Source organism: Lactuca saligna, chromosome 9, assembly GCF_052625555.1.
Source record: "Lactuca saligna cultivar CGN05327 chromosome 9, ASM5262555v1, whole genome shotgun sequence".
NCBI classification, from domain to species: Eukaryota; Viridiplantae; Streptophyta; class Magnoliopsida; order Asterales; family Asteraceae; genus Lactuca; species Lactuca saligna.
The window spans coordinates 109,892,027-109,906,095 of record NC_136425.1 but is presented as its reverse complement, the minus strand read 5'-3'; positions in this window follow the sequence as shown (position 1 = coordinate 109,906,095).

Sequence of the window (14,069 nt, the reverse complement as noted above, 5' to 3'; positions counted from 1 at the left end):
TAAATTTATGGAAATGGGATAAAAGAATATAACTAAAATTGAAATTGTTGCGTTTACAGCCTAAATTTGGAAAATGCACCAAATCGCAAATATACTTTGGTTTTTGGTAACGAAATAAAAATAAGAAAAAAAAATAGGTGTAAATTGAAAGTACCTTAATATCTTGTGCATATACCACCTAAATATGAAAAAAAAAATGCGGTAAATAGTAATGTATTATGCTTTTTGGTAAAACAATAAAATAAATTGCAAAAAAAAAAAAAACAAAAACAAAAAGGTGTAAGTTAAAAGTACATTGCTATCTAGTGCATTTACCACCTAAATATGAACAATGCATCAAATGGAAATGTAATTGTTTTTGGTAACGAAATTGAAAAAACAAAAACAAAAAGGTGTGAAGTAAAAGTACACTGTTATTTATTGCATTTACCACCTAAATTAAAAAAAAACACACACACACACACAACAAATAGCAATGTACTTTGGGTTTTGGTAAAAAAGTAAATAAATTGCAAAAAACAGAAACAAAATGATGTAAATTCAAAGTACGTTGCTATCTACTACATTTACAACCTAAATATGGAAAATATACTAAACGACAATGTACTTTGGTTATTGGTAAAAAATTAAAAGAAACTGCGAAAAACATAAATGTAAATTCAAAGTACATTGCTATTTACTACATTTACCACCTAAATATGGAAAATGCACTAAATGGAAATGTAATTGTTTTTTGGTAAAGATATTGAAAAAAAAAACAAAAACAAAAAGGTGTAAAGTAAAAGTGCATTATTATTTATTGCATTTACCACCTAAATATGAAAAAAAAAATGCAACAAATAAAAATGTACTTTGGGTTTTGGTAAAAAAAAAGTAAATAAATTGTAGAAAACAGAAACAAAATGATGTAAATTCAAAGTACGTTGCTATTTATTGCATTTACAACCTAAATATGGAAAATATGCCAAATGGCAATGTACTTTGGTTATTAGTAAAAAAAAAAGAAACTACGAAAAAAAAATAGATGTAAATTCAAACTACAATGCTATTTACTGCATTTACCACCTAAATATGCAAAATGCACCAAATGGTAATGTACTTTGTTTTTTCGTAAAAAAAGTCGAAACTAATTGCAAAAAACAGGAAAAAAAAGTGTAAATTCAAACTACGTTCTTATTTAGTGCATTTACCACCTAAACATGAAAAAAATCCAACAAATAGCAATGTATTTTGTTTTTTGGTAAAAAAAAATGAAAACAAATTGCAATCTTTATTAAAAAATATATGTTAGTGCCCCATATATGATCATAAAAAAATAATTTGTTTATGCATAAACAATTCATGAACCACAACACCTCAGCTCTAACCCAACCCCCTCAAAATATCAAAATTTGTCTAAGAACGTCAAAATTAACACAAAAATGGGACGTTAGTGTGTGTGGATCAAGAACATCCAATATTATCAACCATTTGTTCAATTAATTTAACTAACATGAAATTAGTCATAAGTCAAGTTAAACACATAATTGTTATTCATTTATAACTTCAAGAAGATTGAATGGATTTTGTGAACTACCTTTCCAGTAAAAGCAGATGAACCAACAACAACATGTTTAAAGGTAATGCGAGACCATTCCCCAAAGTAGACCACAAGTGAGGATTTACTGCTTTCAGGTAATCCTTAAGAATTTGAAGAAGCTTTTCCTGGAAGGAACTTAAGCATGGAAGGGAACTGAGATTAGAAAGGACGATAGGTGTACATAAATTCTAACAATAAATTTGTATATTTGCATAACAAATAAAGAAAATAAAAAGAAAATCAAGATTAAAAAAAACTTTACCAAGGTACATGTTATAATCCAAAACATGATGTGTGCCGGTGTGCTAATTTGCAGCCCATTCACATACATGATTCACAGATCATAAGGTATACGGTTATAAGTTAGTTGCATACTCATAATCCTGTTGAAAATTAAAATTCATTTCAATATATTATCCAAAAAAAAAAAATCTTACCCATCAGGATGAATCAATCAAGAAGTAAACGGAACAAAAATGATACATACTTTGATAAATACCAAGCTTTCTTTCTTTCCTGCATATAAAACGAACCAACAACAATAGTAGCTGGAAAAATTGAGAATTGTTTTATTACCTGCAGAAGAAGTATGTCAGCAATGGCATAATAAGCCCTAAATTGAAGGCAAACCAACATAAAAAAAGTAAAAAGTTAATAAAGAAACATAAGAGGGGTTATTCGAATAAACAAACTAATATGACCAAAAATCCATGAAAATCACACTGTAATCACATATGTTGTCATTTATAGAATTAGGGATCGAATCAAAGGGAGAGACATGATATCCGTGGCCTTCAAAATGATCAACTACAACTGTTAAGCCTGTCAAAATAGACAAGACATCATGGTGAAAGTATCAAGGAATAGAAAGAAAAAAAAGCCATGATTGGAATGTTTGGAAATGAACAAAGGTTGGGTTATACAGAGGTTTATGTGACTAACAGTAATGTCTGAATATGTAAACTGCAAGCTCAAATCACTAGCACTTCATGACTATCAAACACAATCATGATCAAGTCAGATCACCAATTAACAATATCACAAGGAACAAATTAAGAAATTGTCTAAGGAATATGGGATCCAAATACACTCCAAGACCATAAAACCATATATACATTAAATTTCTTAAAACCAATGGGCATAGAGATAAAAATTTAGGACTTTGGTGAACTTTAAATTCGAACACATGAGGATAGGAAACATAAAGATAATGAGTTGAATAAAAACACCTCATCCACTCACAAATAATTGACATTCATATCAAACAAAAATGTAACTAAGAAAAATAAAAGGCAAGCCATATGCAAACGTAGAGTAGAGTCAAGTCGCTCAATTTTTTATGAGCATAATTGTGACAACTGTCAATTCAGGTCATTCTCGGACTCATGCATCTTTATAAAAACCATTCATGCACAATATGACATGACCTAGTAGTATAAATTAGGTCAAAAATCTTGCATAAATTAGGATCCAACTAAGATCTAGGACTAATATACTTGCTACTTACAATTCTAGTAAGTTGCTTAGCTACAATAGGAAATGCCAATACTATAATTAGAATAAAGCTTCAAGCTTTGTTATAATTGAAATAGGGTATAAAACGATAAAAATAAATTAAAACATTCTAATTATACTTCAACATGTTGTTGAATATCAAACAATATTCCAAAAACCCTAAAGAGCCAAAAATCCAAAGTTATAAATTATAAAGCTTAAAAACTTTATAAAATTTGGCTATAAACTTTCTAATATCAAATTTTTATTAATCAAATTGCGAATTATAATCAATGAAATAGAAATTAAATTATTAAGCATTAATCATAATTTATTAGTTAAAAACAAGATTTTTAAATAAATCCAAATTTGCTTAATAAACACTTTTATAAAATTAGGGTTTTTATAAAATATAGGAGGGAATTTTATAAAATTTGAAAAATTGGAGAGAGGAGGCTTAATGCATGCAAAAACCGGCCATCTCCTCTCCCCATGTCCTCTCTCTTCCCAAAACACAATCATTAAGCTAAAACCCTCACACTACCTCTTCCCTTTTCACTCTCTTACACTCCACTCTTCTCACACAAACTCTTCTCCTTTATCTCTCTCTAACTCACGAAATTCTCCCCATTCCTCTGCCAAATTTCGATATTTTGAAGACTTTGAAGTGTTCTTACTTCTCTCAAGGTCAAAACCAAGGTAAACAACAACATCTTCTCCCATAGTTTCATGGTTAAACTTCTTCTTATTCATAGTTTTCTCTACTTTTCGGATTCTATGCCTTTCCATGGCTAGAAATCTTTATTCTTCCCTTGTGGTTTGTAGATTATCACCATAACACAATGCATGTGTTTGAGATGGTGAAAATCCGGGATCAAACCCATGCAAGGAGTGAAAAGATGCACATATGATCATGTGACATCAAAACCGAATGTTTCATCTTCTTCTCCATTTCTTTTGTGTTCTTGCATGACCAAAAGCATTTAAACCATTTCTAGTACATCTTGGATGCTCATTCACTCCATGCATGTGTTAGAAATCGGATCTTACCAAAGGCATGCATGATGTGCTTGTCAAAATACCCTAATAATGCACAAAAACAAACATGCAATCTGCCAGATTACTTTGTTCGACTTTGAACGGCCATAACTCGGTCATTTCTTAACCAAATCATGATATTTGTTTTTTATTGGATAGTTCCACGAGTTAAAATTCAAACACAACTGGTCTCACTGTAAAATATTAAGTATCCGATTTTTGGCGATATTTACAAAATGGTTGCGCATACAACTATTTTTCTGTGATCACTATTTTTGTCTTGCATGATGAATGACCTTAAACCGAACCATAAATCTGAGGAAAAATACCTTAGAAACTTAACATATCTAGTGAATGATGGCTGAAATTTCGTGGCTTAAAACCTCACTGAATGGGCTACACAAATTCATGAACTTCAGCCACATCTACATTTCATGCATCATTGCATACAACCTTTCTTAATTTGCTTAGATTCATTACCCTCATTTCTCTTCTGAATACATTTTTAACATTTTTCCTTTTGAAAGCCCTCACATGCATGAGATAATCTGGAAAATTTTAAGAGCTTTTATTATTTCCTTGATTTATTAAAATTATTGCTAAAACCAAGGGCATAAATCACATAATATACTTCCAGAGGTCAATAAATCCTGAATAAATTCATGGATGATCCGTATGGTTAATAATGACCCCTCATCAAATTTCATCAATTTTTGTTACTGTTTAATACGATTTCCGATTTTCTTTTGTTTAGGGCATAATAAATCACAAAACCACTTTAGAGAATGTGAAAATTGCATCTAACAATTTTCACATACCTTACCTGTGAATGGTGACTCCAAAAAATAATTTCAAGATTTTTCATCATGTCTTACTATTTTTCCCAATTTTTGGTAATTATAATAGTCTAAAAATGGGAAAAATAGTTCTGATTATCCAAAATTCATGAAAACTTACCAGGATATCATATTGTATAGTAGGAGGTTACATAAAATTTTTGAGGATTTTTCTCTACTTTAAACTATTTTTCTCTTATTTTCTAAAGTTAATTGCACTAAAATACACTTAAATACACATAAATACCCAAAACTAGTTTATACATTATGAAAACCACTTTTGATATTTTTCCCAGGTTATTCATACTATAAATGATGTTACAAAAATTTATGGTGATTTAATTTAACTGTTTAATATTATTTCTTTAATTTATGACTATTTAAAGGTATAAAACAAGTAAAAATAGAAATACCCACTAAAAAATATCTTTTGTATTTTTCCCAACGTATTTATATATAATAACAATCAAATAAAAAGTTTGGGTAATTTTGGAAACTGTTTTCTATTTATTTCAATTTTTATTGGAATAAATGCCCATAAATCATAAAATATAATTAAACAGCTTGGAAATCCATTTTTATATTTTTCCCAGCTTAGTATTGTGTAATAACAGTTAAATAAAATTTTTGAGAATTTTTATCCCTCGAATGCTATTTTTCGTGAATTTATGTTGTTATAGAGACTTAAAATTTGGAAAAATTAACCTTCCAAGGTTGTAATTAATCGCACGACTTGTAAAATTTCAATATTTCAGCAAAAGTGTAACCAATTGATATAAAATCCAATACTAAAACATAAATTGGCATTTCTCTATATGTAGAGTTTAGTATATTAGCATTAGATATCGACATGGAAACTCACTAGTGTGTGTGTGTTTGATGTCGTAGGATCCCGGTAGTAAGACGTTGGTGCATCCCGAAGTACCGCTTGTGCCTACACGAAATACCGTGAGTATTCACGCACTTCCTATTTTCAGTTTTATGTTTTGGGGTGGAAAAGCATGTCTAGAAAAACTATTATTTGAATGTTGTGTTTAAATTGATTATTATCAAACATGATTCCTATTGTATTGTTATGTTTCTTTATGTATGTCTATGCAACACAGAACATGAGAACTTATTGTACTAAGGCCCTTCCCTTATCTCTAACCATTAACTCTTTGAGCCAATGGTCATTATGGATAGCGCTATTAGGAATTGACAACTCCTCACTCGCCCGAATCGCTGGAGTGCATGATACCATATTCATCTATGGAACGATAAACATAGATCTCGATAGGGCTTCAGTCATAGGTTTGGTTGAGACTCATTGTTAGCTCATACACATACAAACTTGTTTCTCTTTATAGCAATAAACTTGTATTCATTAATAGCAATCAACTTTGTTTCTCATTAAAGCAATGTACTTGTATTCACGAAAAACCTTATTTCAAGCTCGGTTTATAAACTTGTGAACTTACCAACTATTTTCATAGTTGACGCTCGTTTTACATGCTTTTTCAGGAAATAATTAGTAAGTGGATGTAAAGATTCATCATCATAGAGCATGCTGCATCGTGTTGAAGCTATTATGAAGTTATATTTTGAACAATGTTATTTTGGAAAAACTTGTACATTGTTTCTTTTTAAGCTATGGGTTGTAAACTTTTAAATACTGCTATGGTGATGTATCTTTATCTTTTGCAATGAAAATGTTATTGCTATCATATCTTGCGTCTCCGCTTTAGCGGGGTGTGCCAGAAGTGGTATCAGAGCTAAAGTTATAGAGAACATCGGTTTTTCTTTAAGAAAACACAACCTATAACTAAAACTTACAAAGAAATTCTTTTTACATCAAACATATTACTAGTATAATTAGGTCGGGAGTTGTATTATTGGACCTCGATTAGACATAGCCTGATACCTATGTTTAATTAAGGAAAGATTTATACAAAGCTTGAGCTAATTATAATGGGAATATGCTCAACAAAAATATTTGAGAAAGCTTTATTTCAAAAATTCAAAAGGTTAATTTTGGTGTGTGTAAGCATTGCATATTATAGACATAGATTGTCATTTATTTCATATCTCATTAAAACTATGTCACAGTCCACTATGTCAACATCGTCATCTTCCCGCGCTACCGCCTCAGCCGATGAGTCCGACTACGTCACTATTATCCCTCGACATAATCCCCCCGCCTCGGTAGAAGAAGACCCATCAGAGGATACGGAAGATATTGGGAACTCGGTGGAGATCAGTAATGACAACGCCCCGAGTCAACGACGCGAGGCATCACCTACATCGGTGTTGCCATAGCCACCGCTTTATGGACTTCGCATTCGGAGGACGGCAAGGAAGAGTGTTCCCATTCTAGGAAGGATACCCACCAGCACAGCAGGACTTGGCACGGCAGGACCTAGTGAGGTAGGACCCAGCGTTGCAGGACCGAGAGCACCACCACCACAGCGAGTCATAGGAATACCTGTCAGGCAGCCAGGTATGACCCTGGAGGAGTCCTGGAGATGTATTCGATGGCAGCAGATCTGCACCACAGCCTCGCTGTAGTAGCTGGGCAACAGGAGGTATTGAACGAAGTGATCACAGGGATGGAAATCTTGTATCAGCATTCGATGGAGACTGCTAACACTGCTAGTGCTGCTAGACGAGAGGCAGGTCATGCGATGACAGCATATTATGTGTTTGGTGGGCTGTTCCTGATTGTGGTGTTGATGCTTCTTGTTGGGATAGCGATTGGCTTTTGGTTCTGATTTTAGTATTTTATTTTATTTTGTTATGAAATGAAAACCCATGTTGGGTGTCTTTTGGGAAAAACACTTAAAACTTTATTTTGGGATTGATGTATTGGTTTGGTTTTAAGATTATCTCAAATGGTAATGAAGAATTTTATCTTATGTTTGAAAACTTTTACTATGAGGTCAAACCCTAAAAATTATTTGGTAAATGGTTGAATAAAAGAGAATTTTCTTTTCTTTTCTTTCAAAAATCTATATGCCTAGTATTAATGCAAACCAATGATTTGACAACACTTACGGTTTTCAAAATAGTAGTGAACTACATATTATACATTATTTTATGTATTTATACGTATTTCTTCTCCTGTGTAATAGAACCATGTTAGAAAGGCCTAGTCGCGGGCGCCCACAGAACGAAACACCCGATGTTGCTCAAGTTGTAGCACAACAATTCATGCAAGCAATCCCAAACATTGTTACTCAAGTAACTGCAGGACTTAATGCTAACCAAGGAAGTAGTGGTGGAAACTGGGGAAACAATGAAAGAGAATGCAACTACAAGTCCTTTATGGCCTGTAAACCTAAGGAGTTCCACGGAAAGGAAGGTGCGGTCGGGTTGCTGAAATGGATTGACAGCATGGAGTCGGTCCTTCACATTAGCAAATGCCTCGAGCGCAACAAAGTTGAGTATGCAACTTGCCTACTCCAAGATAGGGCATTGACCTGGTGGAATACCCTAGTGCAAACCCGAGGCCGTACTGCGGCATACCAGCTAACTTGGGAAGACCTAAAGAAGCTGCTGATAGAGGAGTATTGTCCCAAGGATGAACTTCAGAAGCTTGAATCTGAATTCTGGAACCATTCTATGGTTGGAACACAAATAGAGAAGTACACAGTCCAATTTCATGAACTAGCAAAGCTGGTACCTCACATGGTTACTCTTGAGGAGAAACGGATAGATCGATACATCTGGGGTCTGGCACCAAAGATTCGGGGAATGGTTACCTCAGCAAATCCAACTACTATTCAGAGTGCAGTAAGTCTAGCAAATCGACTAACCAATGATGTGATAAGGATGGGAGCATCGACAAAGGAAAGCTCTAGTAGCAAGAGGAAGCCAGCAGATCAGGGAGAGAAGAAGCATGGAGGCAAGTCAGGGAGGAAGCAAAAAGTCTCAAGAAACTTCATGGTAAGAGCCCAGGAGCAAGAACCAGTGAAAACTCAAGAACGGGAAGTGCAGGAGCGAAAGCAGTACTCAAGGCTGCTTCCGAAGTGCAATAAGTGTAACTTCCATCACAAGGGAGCTTGCCCAGTGTGCCAAAACTGTAAGCAAACAGGCAATTACTCGAAGTATTGTAAAGTGAATAAGGAGGGAAAAAGGGCATGTTACGAGTGCGGGAGTACTAATCATCTCCGTAGAGCATGCCCAAACTGAACAATGGACCTGGTAACAATGGACAAGGGCAAGCCAGGCAAAACTTCCAAAGAAATCAAGTTGGACGGCCAAGAGGTGTAGCCTTTGTGATTGGTCCAGAAGAAGCTCGTCAGAACCCTGAAGTGATAACAGCTACGTTTCTCCTGAACAACCATTTTGCATCAGTAATATTCGATGCGGGAGCAGATAGGAGTTTTGTTTCTTTAGCATTTAGACCGTTAATTGGCTTGAAATCGGTAAAGATGAGGAATACTTATGCTATTGAACTTGCTGATGGGTATGAAATTAGGGCTGGTGATATAATTCCTGGTTGTACTCTGAATTTAGCTGATAAACTCTTTAGCATTGACCTAATTCCCATAGAGCTAGGTAGTTTTGATGTGATAGTGGGAATGGATTGGTTATCCAAAAATAGAGCGGACATTGGTTGTTACGAGAAAGTCATTAGAGTGCCTCTCCCTAATGGAGAAACCCTTATCATACACGGTGAGAAGCCAAGAAGAAGTTTAAACATAGTATCAAGCATGAAGATTCACAAATACTTGAAGAAGAATTGTATTGCATTCATGGCTCACGTGCTAGAGAGAGAACCTGAAGTTAAGCAACTCAAGGAGATTCCGGTGGTTCAAAACTATCTCGAAGTATTTCCGGAGGAATTGCCCGGTCTACCCCCTTATAGATAGGTCGAATTTCGGATAGACTTAATTCCCGGAGCGGCACCGGTAGCAAAAGCACCATATCGCCTTGCACCATCTGAGATGCAAGAACCATCCAGACAACTTCAAGAACTTCTAGACAAAGGGTTTATTCGACCAAGTTCTTCACCTTGGGGAGCCCCAATGTTATTCATCAAAAAGAAAGATGGTTTGTTCCGAATGTGCATTGATTATAGAGAACTGAACAAGTTGACAATCAAGAATCGATATCCCCTCCCTCGAATAGATGACTTGTTTGATCAGTTGCAGGGTGCTTCCTACTTCTCAAAAATCGACCTTCGGTCAGGGTATCATCAGCTAAGAATTCACGAAGAGGACATTCACAAAACAGCATTTAGAACCCGTTACTGACATTATGAGTTCTTAGTCATGCCTTTTGGACTAACGAACGCACCCGTTGTTTTCATGGATTTGATGAATATGGTCTGTAAACCATACCTAGACAATTTTGTAATTGTATTTATCAATGACATACTTGTTTACTTGCGGACCAAAGAAGATCACAATAGACATCTGAAGCTAGTGTTGGAGCTATTGAAGGAGCAGAAATTGTATGCCAAGTTCACTAAGTGTGAATTTTGGATTCGGGAAGTACATTTTCTTGGTCATGTGATCGGCGAAAGAGGAATTCATGTAGATCTAGCTAAGATCGAGGCAATCAACAAATAGGAGGCCCCCAAAACCCCGACAGAAATACGACAGTTCTTAGGATTAGCTGGGTACTACAGACGCTTCATTGAGAATTTCTCTAGGATTGCTCAACCATTAACATCTTTAACCCAAAAGGATAGAAAATTTCTCTGAGAAGAGAAACACGAAGAGGCGTTTCAAATCCTGAAAAACAAGTTGTAACATCCCAGAATAACAAGAGTAGAGTTGAAGGGCTAAAAGTGTAAATCTTGAAGGGAGACTCGGCGAGTCCATGGATGGACTTGGCGAGTAGAGTCACGACTTTGGTCGTGTGTCAAGCGACGTACTCGGCGAGTCCAAAGATGGACTCAACGAGTAGGTGCTGGGTGAAGAAAACCCTAAATCCAGGGAATGAGCCCTATATAAAGATCATTATGTTTCCTCCACAGGCTCCTTGATCCCCCTTGAGTCCTAGAAACACTAAGTTCGTGGAGGAACCCCATTGTTGAGCAAATTGGAGCTTGGAGAGGTGTTTGTTGAAGAAATCTTAAAGGAGAAGAGGCTTGGATCAAAGGGCTTTGCTTGGATTCGAGTTTTATTGTTGTTGGGGCATTCTTTGGAGGTAATATTTCGTTCTTGGGTTGTGTTCTCTTAGATTCTCATTTTGGGGTTATGTGGGAAGCTTAGTTGTGTGGCATCTTGAGTTGGAAGGATGGATCTGAGGTTGCTACCTCAGATCTGGAGTGGAGAAGATCTTAAGAGCATTAAAGCCCCTGTTCTTGTGTTGTTAATGGAGCTATCATGTCCCAAACCTTAGTTCTAAGGTGAATAAGGCCTAGATCTCTTTGGATTCACGTAAAGTTTGCCACTTTACGTGATGGATGGATTGTAGGAGGTTAGACCTATGTTTTGGATCAATTGCATGGCCTGGAGTGCTTCTGAATTGATTCAGACCGGTGATACTCGGCGAGTCACATGGGTGGACTCGACGAGTTGCTTGAAGATGTCCTGGAACTCAGCGAGTTGGAAGAACAACTCGGCGAGTAGGTTGAAGATAGCTTTAGACTCGGCAAGTCTGTTCTTGGACTCGGCGAGTCTTGTCGAAGAGTCCCCAATATTTTCTGGTTGAGTCGAGAATCGGTGAGTCAAGGGATGACTCGGTGAGTTGGGTGCGAGTGGACTCAGAGTTGTTGGACTCGGCGAGTCTTGGGGTGACTCGGCGAGTTGGGTCGCTGATTGAGGGAAGTTCTGAGCATAGGGATTCGGCGAGTCATCGGGTTGACTCGGCGAGTAGGGTCAGTCGGGGGTTGACTTTGACTTTGTCCAAGGTTGACCAGTTGTCTTCCAGGGGTAATTTGGTAATTAAGGGCATTTATTGAATTGAATGTTTTGGTGTTCAGTGGAGGAGTTCGGGTCAGAGTTGGAGCAGCGGGATCTTATCCTTTCAGCCGGCAGTTTCGAGGTGAGTTATCCTCACTATATCAACAGGGTCAAAGGCACCAAGGCCGGCCCTTATCGGATTGAGATCCGGGTAGTTGTTGTTATTTTGTTGTTGTGATATGCTTGCATCCTGAGAGTTAGGACGGTATATGTTAGAAACCTGATTGAGATCGGTATCCTGAGAGATAGGAAGATGCTTTGCTAATGACCTGTTAGGTCGGTATCCTGCTTAGAGTATGTTATGCTATCTGATCTGCTAGATCGGGTTGTTTGAATGTGAACTGTTATATGATTATATGTTTATGTGTACATGGTTGTTTGGACTGGAGATGGGTTGAGGCGGTCCTGCTTTGTGCTGTAGGCCAAGATACTCAGGGCGGACCGGTTGTTCCGAAGGCCCAGCGAGCGGTCCGGATATGTTGTAGGCCCCACGCGGGTGGACCAGACGTGCCGAGGCTCGGAGAGTGGACCAGGCTGACTGAAGGCCCGATGCGGGTGGACCAGTCATACTGTAGACTCAGAGAGTGGACCAGGTGAGTTGAAGGCCCAGTGCGGGCGGACCAGCCACACTGTAGACTCGAGGTACTTGATTGGACTCGGAGGGTGGACCAGGTGGACTGAAGGCCCGTCAAGGCGGAACAGTCCCACAGTAGACCCGTTATGCATGACTGTTCTGTGATTCGTTATGAGATAGTGCGATATGTGTATGGTATATGAGGTTGGTATTTTGGGGGTATCTCACTAAGCTTTCGGGCTTACAGTTGTGGTTTAATGTTTTTCAGTTTCTTTAGGGAGCAGTGGCAAGGCAAAGGCGTGATCGTACCGTTCCTCACGTTTATGTTTATAAAATGAACCTGGGAATACTCTGATGAATAATGTATTGAAAACCTTTTAAAATAGTGTTATTAAAGTGGATTGTTTTTGAAAAATTTAAATTGGCTGGATTTTTGGTTGTTACAAGTTGGTATCAGAGCCTTGGTTTGAGTGAATTGGAGGAACACTTGTGTAACTCCAGTCTCAAATCGAGGAGATTTTTCAAAAGGAAAAATTTAAAATGGTTTTCAAAATAAGTAAAGGAGGACGCGGAGGTACGATCAGCCAGAGCCAGTAAGTAACCCCCCAAGTACCATACATGATATTTGTTTTATTGAGCTTTGATAGAACAACAAGCTAGAGTTAGGCTAGGAATCTTCAGGATTTCTTGATGTGTTGCCTGATTTATGATGCCTGCTAGCCTAGGGTTTTCTGGTGAGAGATTTCTAGTGTTCCTCTTGTTGTGAGGATAGAGCGTTGTTATGTATATTTGTCTCTAGGGTGTTGTGGAAGTACTTCATACAAATATGGGTAGGTGTGGAAGGTAGTATGGGCCCGTACTACTGAAAGCACAGGACCCATACGCGTATTAGGGAAACCATGACCTCTAGGGTTGGGTTGGGAGTTGGTTCCCGGGATAGTGGGAAGTGTCTGAGATTTCTGGTGGTTTATTTTCAGTATGGAGACTTCAGGACACGCTGGGAGTGGATCCGGGTCAGGATCAGGAGCAGGAGAGGGAGTTTCGGGTGGGTCTGTACAGCCCGAGGTTGTCAGTCAGATGAGTATGCACGAGTTGGATGAGAGGATTCGTGAGATCCTGCATGATGAGGCTGCTGCATTTTTTCGGGCTGAGCTGCCGGAGTTGTTTGGGTCGATCAAGACCGCCATGGTGGATTATTTTGATGAGCGCTATGCGGCTCTCACGGAGACGGCTGCCGCGGCGGCTACAGCAGCTGTAGCAGCGGTAGGGGGAGGAGCTAGTAGAGGTTTTCAGTACCGGGACTTTGATAATATGAAGCCTCCCGCCTTTGATGGAGTTCAGGATCCGATCGTTGCTATGAGATGGTTATCTGATGTGGAGGGATGTTTCTTCACGTGTTCATGCCCTGCTGATTAGAGGGTGAGGTGCGCTCTGAACCTGTTAAGGCTCGGGGCAAAGGATTGGTGGAGATTGACCACGGGGTCATACTCGGATGCGCAGAGGGATGCAATTTCATGGGATCAGTTCAGAGAGATGTTCAGCAATCGTTATGTTCCGCAGGTCGAGAGGGAGAGGTTGGCTCAGGAGTTCTTGGAGTTGAAACAGGATTCGGAGTCGGTGACGGAAATCACCAGGATGTTTACTGAGAGGGC